Source organism: Macrobrachium nipponense, chromosome 5 (genome assembly GCF_015104395.2).
Source record: "Macrobrachium nipponense isolate FS-2020 chromosome 5, ASM1510439v2, whole genome shotgun sequence".
In the NCBI taxonomy this organism is placed as follows: Eukaryota; Metazoa; Arthropoda; class Malacostraca; order Decapoda; family Palaemonidae; genus Macrobrachium; species Macrobrachium nipponense.
In genome coordinates, this window is record NC_061107.1 from 62,140,516 (window position 1) to 62,156,977 (window position 16,462).

Sequence of the window (16,462 nt, forward strand, 5' to 3'; positions counted from 1 at the left end):
AAAGTAATTGGAAATTAAAACCAAGCAAGCAAAACTGAATAAAAGTAATTGGAAATTAAAAACAGCGCACCTGAACTAAAAAGTAATGGAATTAAAACCAAGCCAGGCACCTGAACTTTAAAAAGTTAATTGAAAATTAAAAACAAGCAGCACCTGAACTAAAAAGTAAATTGGAATTAAAACCAAGCCAAGGCAGGGCCAAATGAAAACAAAAAAGTAATTGGAAATTAAAAACAAGCAGCACCTGAACTAAAAAGTAATTGGAAATTAAAAACAAGCAGCACCTGAACTAAAAAGTAATTGGAAATTAAAACCAAGCAGCGCATGAAAACCTTTAAGTAATGGGCAAATTTAAAACCAAGCAGCGCCTAGAACCTTAAAAAAAGTAATTGGAAATTAAAAACAAGCAGCAGCCGAACTTAATAATGGAAATTAAAACCAAGCAGCACCTGAACTTTACAGTAATGGAAAATTAAAATCCAAGCAGCACCTGAAAATTAAGTAATTGGAAATTTAAAACCAAGAAGCACCTGACTTAAGTAATGGAAATAAAACCAAGCAGCACCTGAACTTTAAAGAATTGGAAAATAAAAACCCAGCAGACACATGAACAAAAAAGAATGGGAAATTAAAACCAAGCAGACCTGAACTTAAGTAATTGGAAATTAAAACCAAGCAGCAGCAACTGAACTTAAGGTTAATTGAGAAAAAAAAAACCAAGCCAGCACATGAACATAACAAGTAATGAAATAAAACCAAGCAGCACTGAACTTTAAGTAATTGGAAAATAAAACCAAGCAGCACCTGAACTTTAAAGTAAATTGGAAAATAAAACCGAAGCAGCAACTGAACTTTAAAGAATTGGAAAATTAAAAAACAACGCAAGCACCGAACTTTAAGTAATTGGAATTAAAACCAAAGCGAACCCGGAACTTAAGTAATTGGAAAATAAAAATCCAAAGCCAGCACCGAACTCAAAAAGTAATTTGTGAAATAAAAACAAGCAGCACTGCACTATAAGTAATTGGAAAATTAAAACCAAGCAGAACCTGAATTTAAATAATTGGAAACAAAACCAAGCCAAGACCACGAACTAAAAAGTAATGGAAATTAAAACCAAGCAGCACCTGAACTTTCAAGTAATTGGAAATTAAAACCAAGCAGCCCTGAACTTTATTAATTGGAAAATAAACCAAGCAGCACCTGAACTTTAAAAAGTTAGGAAATTAAAACCAAGCGCACCAGAACTTTAAGTAATTGGAAAAAGAAAACCAAGCAACACCTGAAACTTTAAAAAGTAATTGGAAATTAAAACCAAGCAGCACCTGAACTAAAAAGTAATTGGAAATTAAAACCAAGCAGCACCTGAACTAAAAAGTAATTGGAAATTAAAACCAAGCAGAACCGAACTTTAAGAAGGTTTGGAAAATAAAACCAAGCGCGCCGAACCTTTAAGTAATTGGAAAATTAAAACCAAGCGACCTGAACTTTAAGTAATTGGAAATTAAAACCAGCCCACCTGAACTTTAGTACTGGAAATTAAACAAGCGCACCTGAACTTTAGTAATGGGGAAATTAAAGACCAGCTCATCCTGACCTTCAAGTATTGGAAATTAAAAACCAAGCAGCTACCTGAACTTTAAGTAATTAGAAATTAAAACCAAGAGCACCTGACTTTAAAGTACTTAGAAAATTAAACCAAGCAGCACCTGAACTTTAAGTAATTGGAAATTAAAAACAAGCAGCACCTGAACTAAAAAGTAATTGGAAATTAAAACCAAGCAGCACCTGAACTAGTTCAAGTAATTGGAAAATTAAACCCAAGCAGCCCTGAACTAAAAAGTATTGGAAATTAAAACCAAGCCTCATCCGGAACTGTGAAGTAATTGGAATTAAAAGCCAAGCAGCACCTGAACTTTAAGTAATTGGAAATTAAAACCACAGCAGCACCTGAACTTTAGGTAATTGGAATTAGAACCAAGCGTACCTGAACCTTTAAGGTTTTGAATTGGATAATTAAAACCAAGCAGCACCTGAACTTTAGTAATTTTAAAATACAACCTAAGCAGCACCTGAACTAAAAAGTAATTGGAAATTAAAACCAAGCAGCACCTGAACTAAAAAGTAATTGGAAATTAAAACCAAGCAGCACCTGAACTAAAAAGTAATTGGAAATTAAAAACCAAGCAGCACCTGACACTTTAAGTAATGGAATTTAAAACCAACAGCACCTGAACTTTAAGTAATTGGAATAAAACAAAGCAGCACCTGAAAACTAAAAAGTTAATTGGAATTAAAACCAATCAGCACCTTGAACTTTTAAGTAATTGGAAAATAAAACAAGCAGCCACCTGACTTTAAGTAATTGGAAATTAAAACCAAGCAGCGCCTGAACTTTAAGTAATTGGAAATTAAAAACAAGCAGCACCTGAACTTTAAGTAATTGGAAATTAAAACCAAAGCAGCACTGAAACTTTAAGTATTGGAAAAATAAAACCAAGCAGCACTGAACTAAAAGTAATGGGACATTAAAACCAAGCCAGCACCTGAAAACTGTAAGTTAATGGAAAATTAAAAACCAAGCAGCACCTGAACTTTAAGTAATTGGAAATTAAAACCAAGCAGCACCTGAACTAAAAAGTAATTGGAAATTAAAACCAAGCAGCACCTGAACTAAAAAGTAATTGGAAATTAAAACCAAGCAGCACCTGAACTTTAAGTAATTGGAAATTAAAAACAAGCAGCACCTGAACTAAAAAGTAATTGGAAATTAAAAACAAGCAGCACCGAACTTAAAGTACATTGGAAATTAAAACCAAGCAGCACCTGACTTTAAGTAATTTGAAAAATAAAACCAAGCGCACCTGAAACTTTAAGTATTGGAATTAAAAACCAAGCAGCACCTGAACTTAAGTAATTGGAAAATAAAACCAAGCAGCACCTGAACTAAAAAAGTAAATTGGAAATTAAAAACCAAGCAGCACCTGAACTTTAAGTAATTGGAAATTAAAACCAAGCAGCACCTGAACTAAAAAGTAATTGGAAATTAAAACCAAGCAGCACCTGAACTAAAAAGTAATTGGAAATTAAAACCAAGCAGCACCTGAACTTTAAGTAATTGGAAATTAAAAACAAGCAGCACTGAACTTTAAGTAATTGGAAAATAAAACCAAGCAGCACCTGAACTAAAAAGTAATTGGAAATTAAAACCAAGCAGCGCCTGAACTTTAAGTAATTGGAAATTAAAACCAAGCAGCACCTGAACTTTAAGTAATTGGAAATTAAAAACAAGCAGCACCTGAACTAAAAAGTAATTGGAAATTAAAACCAAGCAGCACCTGAAAACTTTCATTAATTGGGAAATTAAAAAACAAGGCAGACACTGAACTAAAAAGTAATTGGAAATTAAAAACAAGCAGCACCTGAACTAAAAAGTAATTGGAAATTAAAACCAAGCAGCACCTGAACTACCAATTGTTGGAAATTAAATACCAAGCAGCACCCTGAACCCCCCAACCCCCTACCTACACACACACACACACAAACTGAAATACGACCTTCCAAAGAAACCCCTCTGGTTGCCAGCTTAACTGTACAATTATTGTAGATCGAGGCTTTTTATTCTGATAAACGGTTATACATTTACTTCACATTTCAACCACTTTTTGACCTTACGTACATCTGTTTAATATCCCGGGGGGCCACGATCGATTCTCCAGCGAGGGGATGCGATCTACGTAGGTAGGGGGGGGGGGGGGGGGGGGGGGGGGGGGGGGGGGGGGGGGGGGGGGGGGGGGGGGGGGGGGGGGGGTGATCCCGTAATAAATCCTTGTACTTTCGTTAAACCAAAGCGAGGAAGTGTGTACCTGGTAGTTAGAAATTATGGTGTGTCGCAGCCACTTCGAAATCTGACGAGCCCTTCCCTTTCTTAGGGCGGTAACTATACAAACTGCCCTACCCACCATACATTATCGAGAAGGCTCTCAACTAAGCGAATACAATATACTACTGAGGTCATGCTAACAACAGGCAAACAGATTTTAACGATAAAATAAAGCTTCCATACGACGACTATGTCTAAAAAGCTACTGAACACCGCAAGTCTAACAACCCATTAGTTTTCCACTATCCTAAATCCACCTGGAGCTCACTCATGAATGCATGCTTCAATAAAAGAGGGACAGAAGCGGAGTTTGCAAGATATCTTGCAGCAATTGTGAACGTGAGGAAGACGGGTAGATCCATCTAGCAAAGATTAACGGAGCACAAAAGATCAGTGGGATATGCTTAACAGTTCGGGGATTTTCCTACATACTAGGAATAAAGGCCATACCATACACTGGAGCGCGGCAGAACTGGTTTTCAAAAGTAGCAGTCCGTATAAAAGGAAGTTGCTGGAATCTGCTCTCATCAATCAAAGCAACCACATGAACCTGTCATGCGGACATTGGAAATCGGATGACGTCGACGAGATAATCCTAAAGTCCTCTCCTCAAGCAGGTGTTCCACAACACAGGGAATAGTTCAAGTTCCATCCTTCCTGGGTCAACGGTCACCTGCACGCCAGCAGCGCCGTACTGCCACACCTACAAATGCTTCGTATATATACATATACTCCTCTAACATATCATGTCCACTATTTTACCCGAAGCAAGTGCCCGGAATATATGGCTGCAACGTTCAAATAGTCTTATGGTCCTTTTATCTTCATTATACATACATACATACATACATACATACATAATGAGTATGTATAGTATGTATGTATGTGTGTGTGTGTATTATTATATATATATACTATTTATTAATTTATATATTATATATATATATATTTATAGTCTAAAAGTTTATATATACTTGTGAATTCTAATACTATGTATCAGTCCTTTGTCAATGGCTGAAAATAAAGCCGAAACCGGTCAGGACCTACAGCCCTGTCTTATTTTTCACCTGTGGATGTGTGATGAACGAATCACGTGCTAAAGTATGTATAAATATATATTATATATATCTATATATATATATATATTATATATATATATATATATATATATACACACACACACACACACACACATAGGCATTATTCGTTGACAAGAGGTGGCTCCGATTGGGGTTAGGCTTCCTATTCTCGTCAAGAAAGTCTTTTGGAATGAGGTTTCTATCGGAAATCTGGACGATTGTATTGTTTACAATAAGGTTTAGATACGGCATGAGTATATTTGTATATGTATTTACGTGTATATAATTACCATTTTATAAGACATTTACTGCTGACAGCTAATAATAAACCTTTCATAACGTGAAATGTTGCGCGTATATGAGTATATACCTACATCCAGAGAGAGAGAGAGAGTGCTCTGGCATAAAATGAAAACAGGAAAGGTTATTATAGGTTAACTACCGAGGGTTTTAACGGCAGCGGGAGGCGTCGACCTCTACGCGTAGAGCTCCTGAAATAAGAGGCCTCATTTTCCTCCTGCTCGTGACTCTCCTTCATCTACGTTCGTGATGTCAATCCGACGGTGCAATGTGGCAATGACGCATCACGATTACAACTGATCTTTCAAAACTCTTACATGTAGTCAAATTCATAAGAGCCTATGATGCAAATTTGACTATACCTCTACCACACCGTGTTGACTGTTTCATCAGTCACTAACAACGGTGAATGCCTCTCCTGACGATGGAATGAGGTCGCGTTTTCACCAGCGGTTGTCTGACCGTGCGCGTTGGTAAAAGCCTCAACATTGGTTTAGCAATCTGATTAATCTACATATGGCAAGTGTCTTTCCCGACATGATTAACTGTTGGCAGGTAGGAATGCCTGTGTCAACAAATTTTTTTGTTACCACGATATTTTCAACTGTTGTTTGCAATACTTTTCCATAAAAATTTTAGTTTGCCCCAAGTCAAGGTCACTGATTTCAAGCAGTTTAAATACTTCACGGCGTCTAAATATAAACATCAATCTTTCTTACAGCCGAACCACAACGACTAATTCTCCGACAGGTATGTTTTGGTTAGAAACTGAAAATGGGCCAACATCATTTTCACAATGCTTTGCAGACAGATACATATTTATAGTTGAGAAATTCTAATGGTACATGATAATCCAAATCTACTAACTGACCTTCCAAGAACCAAAGTCAAGACAACATATAATTTAATTCTATTTATAAGAATATAAAGGTTGGCATATGTGACGCAAACTCCCGGAGGTGCACTTGTTACTACTCGTTTCTGCAATCTAAACCATATATATACTTTAAAGATGTCAGAAAAACATACTAATATGATAAGGAAAGCAACAGCAATGAGTATCAAGCTGCCCTTTGTCACGACCTAACTACGATAAGTCTACAGGCCCGAAAGGAGTATTGTTATTCGTACAAGCTACTTGACATTAACTTATTTGTGTTAAGAACCCCTCTGTGTAACTTCACTCTAAGGAGAATAAAGAAGAACCAGATAGGCAGCAAATGAAAGGGGTGGGGTGATGGTTTGGGGATCTTCTAGCAGAAGGAGCTACCTCCTACACTCCCATAAATGCAACCTGTCTAAATATCAAACACTAATTCCACAACACGCACCACACGAGACTCATGAAGCCTACCGGACACCCTTCCTTTTTCGTTTTTATACTCTCCACCCCCTCCCAAACCCTTTTTCTCAGCTCTCCTGAGATCGTTAGGGATTTCTCTGCCTATTTCCGTCACGTCCTCTCCCCACTGCACAACACTGCCACGCTTTTGGGAACAGTCTGCTGGTCGTTTCAGAGTCAGTATTTTACCTGTCGAGAGGCAAGGGAGAATGAAGTGCCCACAATGCAAGCCATAAAAGAAAAACTTTCAATATCCCTACAATATTCATCCTATTTCCGACAGCATATCAAATGAAACGAGACATCGTCCGTTTCTATTCACGCCTGATCAAGAAACAATTCAACAACAGCGGTTGTAATGAACACCAACAATCGCGTACCGATAAAGAGAACAGCACAAACAAGTATTATATTAATAGTAAATTGTAATGCATTTTCCTTAAAACCGATTCCTGAAAAGCTTTTAAAACCAACAGCCTGGAACAAAAACCAAGACTCTCAACACAGTTACTGAATAACCGGTGTTCATAAATCACCTGCACAAACCTCAAAATTTGCAAACAGGATGACCAACAGAACAAACAGTCTTCCCTGAACACTCGGTAGTATTTCATACACACGTTGAAGCGTCAACTGAACCAAAACAACATTTATAACGAATCGTTTAGGACAACGATTAAATTCAATCATTTCGGCTTATGAAGCATCGCTTCCATACCCAAAATTTCAAAAGCCAAAGTCAACAGTTAAACAACCAATTTTCACATAAGCTTCTTTGTTCCACAAGGCTGAACTAGAACAAAGGACCTTAAAAACAGAGCTCTGTACGCAAAATAGAAGTCAAAAAAGCTTCCACTCGATAAGCATTATGAGCCTCCCAATGCTACGGCCTATGAAGCAATAGCTGTCGAAAATCCCTGCGCCTTGTGAAACCACCCTAGCAAATATTAATCAGATGACCCGGTGGATGACTGATACCAGAGATACACAGTTTGTGAAAACTCCAAACCAATTTTTACCAGTTCTTGAACAACGCGAGCATCACCTCCTTAATATTTAAACTAAAATGTTCTGTAATCAAATCATTCTTCCTGGCCGTTCTTGATATATCCAGCAAACTCTCAAACATACAGACATGAAGACATATTAAAAAACTCCCAAACATTTTTTTATGGAAAAGTAATAATAATTTCACTGGTTCCAAACTAAAAGTTAATTTCCATTAAACTACACTCCTAGTCCGTTCAAAGCTCATCTTCGCCATTTTACTTACGATAAGCGCTCCTCAACATCAACTATTGTACACTATATGGAGAAGTAATGATGGTATAAATTTGACGTCTCCGAAGGTTGAGAGAGAGAGAGAGAGAGAGAGAGAGAGAGAGAGAGAGAGAGAGAGAGAGCAAAATTGGTGGAGGAATAAATAGGAGTGGTTTGATGGCGGTCGTAAGCATGTGTCTGTTGTGGCGATCGCCGTGTACGTCAGTGGCAAGCGTCTGTTACTTGAGTCGGGAGAAGTGAGGGAGTCGGTGATCAGAGCCGGTGGTGTAGAGTCAGTTTTTGGAAGCAGTCTTGAATATTATTGGTGGTCAGTTATTTTGTGTGTTTTGAAGTTGTTGTTTGAATTATTGTTGATGTTTTATGTTTGAAGGTTGTTGTGTCTGTGTTGTTGAGTTTGTTGTGCTTGTGAGTTCTGTTGTGTTGTAGATGAGGAGTTGGAGTTGTGAGTCGAGTGTTGTTGTTGTGGTTCCTTGGTGTTGTAGACGGTGTGTTGACTTGTCGTGTTATTGTTTTTTGGTGTTGATAGTGATTTTTTGTGCAGTCGTCTCATGTTGTATAGTTATTGAATTGTTGTGGTTGTTGTCCTTATTTGATTGTTTGCGTATTGTGTTGTGACGGCTAGCCTAGCCTAGCTATATCCAGCGGACAGCACAGCAGCTCCTCGCCCTGAATGTGTCAAGTATATGGTGAGATACATGTGCTTTGAGAGATTTTGGTTTTGGCTTGTAATCCCGCCACATTATTTATTGGCGGCCAATGTGGGGTTGCTGGTGTGGCAGCTGCAGGACGGTCGGTGTGGTGGGTTGTATGATTGGTGAAGGAAAATGAGTGTGGAATGTTTGACTGAAGTGAAGAGGCTGAAGGAGGAGTTGCAGTTTTTTAAGGAAGCTAAGGAAAGAGTGGAAGAAGAGAATGAGAGGTTGAGGGTAAAGTGTGAGGAGCTGAAGAGCGAGTTAGAGGAAATGAAATGAATGCTATGGAGTGCAAAAATGGAAATGAAAGATGTGAAAGGAGCAGAAGAGAGAATGGCTGAGAAAATGGACGAAAAATTCGGAGTAATGATGAATGCAGTGCAGGAAATGACGGGATTCATGGGAGAGGGAGCAGTAGGAGGTAGGCCTACTGGGTCTTGTGATGGGCCAGGAGTGGTAAAGAGAATGGAAGACAATTGGATGAGAGTACAAGTGATGAAGGTGATTTGGTTGTGATAAGCAAGGAAAAGAAGGGAGACACAGGATAAGGGTAAACATGAGGACAAGAATAAAAAGGGGGCAGAGGAAAAAAAGAAGACTAAGGGAAAGAAGGCTAGTAAGGATGACGAACAAGATGAGACTTGGACTGAATACGTTGGGGAAAGGGTTGAGAGTGATTTAGATAGTGGTGAGTGGAAACAGGTAGGTAGAAAGGAGAAAGGTAAGAAGAGTGTAATCAAGAGCATGGAATTAGTATGCAAGTTGATTCGTTGTATTCAAAGAAGGTTACGAGGGATCAAAATGGAAGTAAAGAAGTGAGAGTGGGAGCGAGCAGGAAGTATGAAAGGCTGTGTATATGAGAGAGGTACCCCCGATATGCACAATACGAGGAATATGGTAGTAGGGACATAGGGATAACAAGAGAGTCTGGGCAAGAGAGTTGGGTAGCTTTTTGACGGGATTTTTGTTGAGTATGTATGGGGGTGATGGTAAATGTAGGGAATGTGCCATATGAGTGTGTGAAAGCCAAGATTGTGGAACAGGTGAAGAGGATAAAGAGTAGTGTTATATGTAAGAGAAAACATGACTTTGAAGAGGCATGAATGAATGTTGGGGAGTCGTCGTTAATGTATGTGTGCAGGTTGGAAAAATTAGCTAGGAAAAAGTTTGCGGACAAAGGGATAAATGAGTGTAAAGAGTTAGTGAGGAAGTTGTTGGCGACTGTGCCTGAGAGTGTGAATGAGTTTGTACATCTGAAACGTACGAAAATGCGATGGATGAATGAAAGGTTAACGTGGAACAACATTTTAGAAATAGAAGGGGACTACAAGCTAGATTGGTGTATGAAAGAGAGTAGAAGTGTTAGTGTTAGGACTGAAGTAGCCGAGGGTATACCAGAGTTTAAGAGCTATAGGGAGGCAGTTTTAGAAGGGCTGAAGCGAATGGCAGAGCGAGTGGTTGATAAGAGCGTTAGAGCAAGTAACGTAAGTGTAGTTAACCCTAAGAGAGATCGGAGTGCAAGTTTTGGAAGAGTAGGGTTCATTAGTCGTGAATGAGAACAGAAGTGCTATAGATGTGGAAAGCGAGGACAGAAGAAGAATGAATGTCGGTGAGTATTAGGAGCGTGGTTTGGGTGTGGACATACAGGTCATATGGTGAGTGAATGTAAGCAAGATGGGGATATTAAGTGTTACAGGTGTGGGAAGGTAGAGCATAGAGCAAGTGGCTGGTGGGGTACCTGTGTGACTGAGGTTTGTGGTAATTGTGGATAGAATGGGCATTACGCTAGGATGAGTAAGGAACCACGTGCAAAATGTGTTGAATGTGGAATGGAACGTCATGTAGCGAGTGTATAGGCGAAAGAGGCTGGGAATTCGGGAAACTAGGTGTTAAGAGGGTTCAGTTGGTTGGGTCCTCTTGTGTGTGACAGTATGTTCGGGAGAATACGACGAGTGAATGGTTGAGGGTGAATAAGTATGAGCCGAGTGTCAGTGAACAAATGGGTCTCGGAGATTGACAGTTAGTGTTGGTTGAGTATGGAAGACGCAGAAGAGTGTAGAGAAAGGAAGTAGAAGGAAGAAGCACAAACAGCATGATCAGGGTGTTAGCGGTAGGGTGCAACCGGTTGATAAAGCGCGTAATATAGATGACTTTGAGGGAATGAATGATGCTTAGAGCGTATGTGGGTTTGAGTTAACAGGGATAAGTGAGACCTCAGTGGGAAGTAAACCAAGTAGTAAGGAGGTAGTTGGTAGGATGGACAAATCTTTGCAAGAGTTTGATAGAAGCACGGATGAACCGAGTGGTTTGGTAGCAGAAATAGGAGAGATGTTGGGACCAGAGCTAGAAGATGTTGATGAAGTAGTGAATAAGATTTGGGAGGATAGTAGTGAGGGAGATAATGGGAATTAGAATGAAAGTGGCTTGGAAGTGAATGGTGATGTAACTGACAGAATGCATGAGTCCTCAAACAAGATCCAAGGGGCCTGCATCCAAGCATCCTTGGGTGTTGCGAAAGGCAATTTAGTGTGGATGTTGCGTGTAAGGAGACATTGTCAAATGTAATTGGGGAGGTAATATGGAGGAGTAATGATGGCAATTTAAATTTGGCGTCTCCGAGGGTTGAGAGAGAGAGAGAGAGAGAGCAAAATTAGTGGAGGAATAAGTGGGAGTGGTTTGATGGCGGCCGTAAGCGTGTCTGTTGTGGCGATCGCTGTGTACATCAGTGGCAAGCGTCTGTTACGAGAGTCGGGAGAAGTGAGGGAGTCGGTGATCAGAGCCGGTGGTGTAGAGTCAGTTTTTGGAAGCAGTCTTGAATATTATTGATGTTGTATGTTTGAAGGTTGTTATGCTTGTGAGTTCTGTTGTGTTGTATGAGAATTGTTGGAGTTGTGAGTCGAGTGTTGTTGTAGTTCCTTGGTGTTGTAGGCGGTGTGTTGAATTGATGTGTAATTGTTGTTTGGTGTTGATAGTGATTATTTGTGCAGTGGTCTTTTGTTGTATAGTTATTGAAGTGTTGGGTGGTTGCTGTACTTGTTTGGTTGTTTGTGTATTGTGTTACGATGGTTAGCCTAGCCTAGCTATATCTAGCGGACAGCACAGCAGCTCCTCACCCGGAGTGTTTCAAGTATTTGGTGAGTATGTGTGTTTTGAGAGTTTTGGTTTTGGCTTGTAATCCCGCCATAACTAAACTAAAAATGATAAAAGGGCAAGTTGTAGTAAGCTGTCAACAGGTTGCTACAAACACAGAGCCTCTTATTCATTCAGAGAGAGAAGGTGGAACTTTGACCTTCACAAACGCACCTATAATAGATAGACGAGATACTTACTGTGACCGAGTATTAGGAAACGCCGTAACCACTACCAGAATTAAAAACATTAGTTGTCACTGTAGATAGAGCTAGATTTTTCATAGGAGCTACAAGTCCAACAATGTCTATTAACCAAGATAAACGTAGATATAAATGAATTAATAATGTGCAGAACACTCATATCGCAATTAACAGGAAGGAATTAGCAGAGCATCGGCTTCATAAAACAATATCACATAAGATAGAATAAAGATAGTTGAAGATCATCGCTTTAGTTTTGCTCATCTTTAGTTTTGCATCTTCAAAACCCAACAATTTTTCGTTTGCATTCTCCTAACCGCTCGCCCTCACTCTCTCGTTTCGTGTCTTTCTGCCGATTCTCCAGATATATCACCTATAGCCTGTGGCAATGCCACGTAGCATCTTCGCTCATCCTATTACAAGAAGTGTCGTAAATCAAGAGATCCCATGCGTGCAGCACAGTCACATTAACAAATGCGGTTACTTTCACAAAGGATGACTTTGTTGAATACACATGAATAGTGCACAAAAGGCCAGGTTTATCCACATTTCCGTTATTCTACAGTGCAACGAGAACCAAATTTGTATAAAAACATCATGAGCCAAATCAGGTTGGGGTATCTTTCACAAGACGAAAAATTTGAAGATAACTAAAAGTCAAAACCCAAAATATTCGGCCAAGGTCGCTTAGCCTTCAATGTCATGAAAGCCAAAAATAATGAATAAGAGATATACTCATTAGAGCGCCGAAAAAAGTCCTCCCTCTCCCCCTTTACCGACAACCACCTGGCCGCAACCACTTTCCTAAAATGACAAGTTTAAGTCAACATTCACAATCTATGTCCTCATTAGCAGCTTTCCCTCTAACAACACTAGTCTGGCTTGCTGCCCAAGATCACAAAATCATATATATACTACCTGTGGATGAGCATCCACACCCATAACTTATTTTTATATAATCCCGGCCAATCAATAAAAGGGGGTTTCTAAACACCATCTACTTAGCAAGATTTCATAGTCTTAATCACCCGAGTGACGCACTACCAGGTGTTTATTAAATGAATATGGAAAAATGTTTATTTCCAATGAATATGGAAAATTTTAATTCAAAGGGACGGTTGCTCTTAGGATAAACTAAACCTTATATATGTGTGTGTTCAGTGTTATCGCAGTTACAATAGCCAACATCGCAATTCCAATAGAAATAAGTTTATATGACATGGGTACAATTCAATTCTATAAAATGAAATAAAAGCCTACAAAACTATTGTCATTAAAAAATTAACACGCTATCAGTCTCTGATACATTTGTGAGCCTTGATTCTAAAGCCCCTTTGAGAAAAGCAAAAATGTGATAACCGTTTCTTCAGCGATGCGTTACTGCTCTCTCACTCCAGATACCGTGATTTCTCAACATCAAATAAGATGCTCTGCGGAATATTCAGTCGCGTCTGCAATGCTCATTTCAATCCTAGCAGCATGAAACTTACGAAATGCATAGGATAAGCAGCTACCTCTACATTCACTGCCATAACTAAAACTTAAGCACAAACTGTATGACTGTATAGTAATCGTATGATAGAAATCACACAAATAAAATACATGGTAGCAAGTATCGCAGAAAACACACAAGCGCACGCGAGAACAGTACGACAAGAGATTACAACAAAATACTCCAACATGCGTAATAAAGGAGAACTGAAACGATATCTTAGAAGTGAACTGACAAACAGCACGCAGCCACTCAAAGGTATGACTACCAAAAAAGGGAATTACAATTGTCGGAACAATGGAACATTCTGGTGACACTACACTATTTCAAGGACTATATTAATAGTAACGTTTAACCCAATCATAGACAAAGATGTCACCACTAATTTAGTAGGTTCGGAAAAATAAATAGAAACCTCACAAACAAAATGCCTTATATATAACGTGAAAAACACACACACACACTCACATATAAGGCCCATTAAAACACTGGTTTAAAGCCAAGGATATATCTCGTTGGACTAACTTCCACCGAAATATAGTCCTTAGCTTTAAACCAGTGTTTTAATGGGCCTGTTATACTTCAAAGTTTTATGGGCCCTTTATCATATCATACTATTGTATTACAGTAAATGACATTCATATATAATCATATATATATATATATATATACTATATATATATATATATATATATATATATATATATATATATGTGTGTGTGTGTGTGTGTGTGTGTGTGTGTTGTTGTGTGCGTGTGTGTGTGTTTTGTTTTACGTATTTTTTTAATATTATATGTGATATTTCTGTTTATCTTCTGTTTACATAGACAGATAGATAAATATATACAGTAAATAACTGTCCTGGCGTCAATGGGAAAAACAAAAGACGCTAATACCATATCAGTAACCAAACTAGAGAAGACTTCAACTTGTCCTACAAGAAACCTCACAAATACAGGAACTTCAAAGCACTATAAATATATACTGCTGGAAGTGAAGTCACAACTCGGTCTGACGTAAACATAGGCTAAGTAAAGCTGATCGACAATTTCCTTAAGTTTATAACAAGATACAAGAAATATGCGTTTATTGAAAGACTCGGGTACAATACCTACTATACTGCCTTAGTCGTTGGTGTTCAACTAACGTTCCACTGAAATTACAAGCATAGTATAATATATATATATATATATATATTAAATATATATATATATATATGTATATATAGATATATATAATATATGACAGAGAGAGAAAAGAGAGAGGAGAGCAGAGAGAGAAGAGGCAGCATAAACAAACAGCTGCTGCATTTTTGACAATAGATGTCATGAAGCCTTGTCCGAAAGAGTGGTGCCAACTGTTCTTCCAAGTTTACACATTAACTTAAATAATTATGTGAGCTTGGTTTCTTGAAGCCTCATTTACATTGGAAGAATAAACCAACGAAGACACATGCACAAATATATTCTAGCACAGACGTGTCGCATACACATACATATATGTATATGTATAATAGCGCTTAAGATGTTACAAGTCACTGAACTGGAGGAAAAATTATTACAAGAACAAATTTTAATTATATATATATATATATATATATATATATATATATATATATATATATATATATATATATATATATATATATATATATATATATGCATGTAACCGGACCTGCTAGGGCAAGACGCTCTTGGGTCTTTTCCTGGAAGGCTTTTGTGATCTTAATAATTTACAGATAGTACACACACACACACATGTGTGTGTGCGTGTTTGTGCGCGCGCGTTTTGGTGTATCAGTACTTTTCATTTATTTACAAACAAAATATTCATATACACCTATATACCAATAAATAAGTCAAAATACACCTATTTATAATTTTAGCCAATGACAATTAAAACGTCTCACACAATAAATATGGTCATATGAACACGATATTTTGAAAAAGAAAAAAAAAATAGCTTGAGGATCTATTTCGACAAAGGCTTCTCAAACCTACAGATAAAGCTATTGTGAACTAACTCTTTTAGCAAGTAAATACACTAAAATGCCCAATGATACAGTGAAAGACGAAAAATTACGAGTCTGAAGTATGAGATATTAGTAGTTACAAAGATTGGTTTTATGTGAGAAGATACATAAACGTCATTATGGCGCCGTCCATCCCGGCTGCCTTTGGTGAAAGAAGTGAAGGGGTTTTCAATATCATTCTTTTGTCATTTCCACTCCCCGAACTGCTGGTTTCCGTTGACTTTTCGCTGCTTTGTCTTCTTTGGACACCAACGTTTATGTCATTGTCTAGTATTTTCTCCCCTTAAGACCTATGAAAATGCTTAGGGGAAAAAATCCCACTTAATTGTTCTGACAAAACAAAAGGAACGTTTCGAAGCAGGAATAGGCTAAAATCACTTCGTGCAGCAGTATCTTGTACCAGCAGCGTACGTTAGCCCACATCCTTTAACAATTTTTATTATGGTCTGACTTCCTTAATACTTAGCTTGAAGAGGACTTCAAATAAAGGCTATGTAAAGCCATATGACTATTTTGAAACAAGTAAAAAAAATTCGCTAACATTTCTTCGGCACAATCGAGTTTTTTGTGTAACATATAATGCTGTATGAAACTCTCAGCCTTGGCCCAAGAAACTTACAACCACAGCCCGGTGGTGTTTGTGTTACTGGCATCTATAGTGATGCCAAACGCACTATCTGGTTAACTTTAACCTTAAATAAAACAAAATAACAAATAACTACTGAGGCTAGAGGGCTGCAATTTGGTACGTTTGAAGATTGGAAGGTGGATGGTCCACATACCAATTTGCAGCCCTCTAGCATCAGCAGATTTTAAGATCTGGGGGAGGAGAGAAAAAGTGCCGACGGACAGACAAATAGCCACTCCATAGTTTTCTTCTACAGAAAACTAAAAACGGATATTTTTACATGAACGTAGAAGTCGAAACTTCGGAATGGCTTCATTCACTTCCTGATTCAACCAGTGCCTTCCACTTCACAACCAATCAAGCTATCATCTCCCCACAGCAGGATTCAAACTGAATATGAG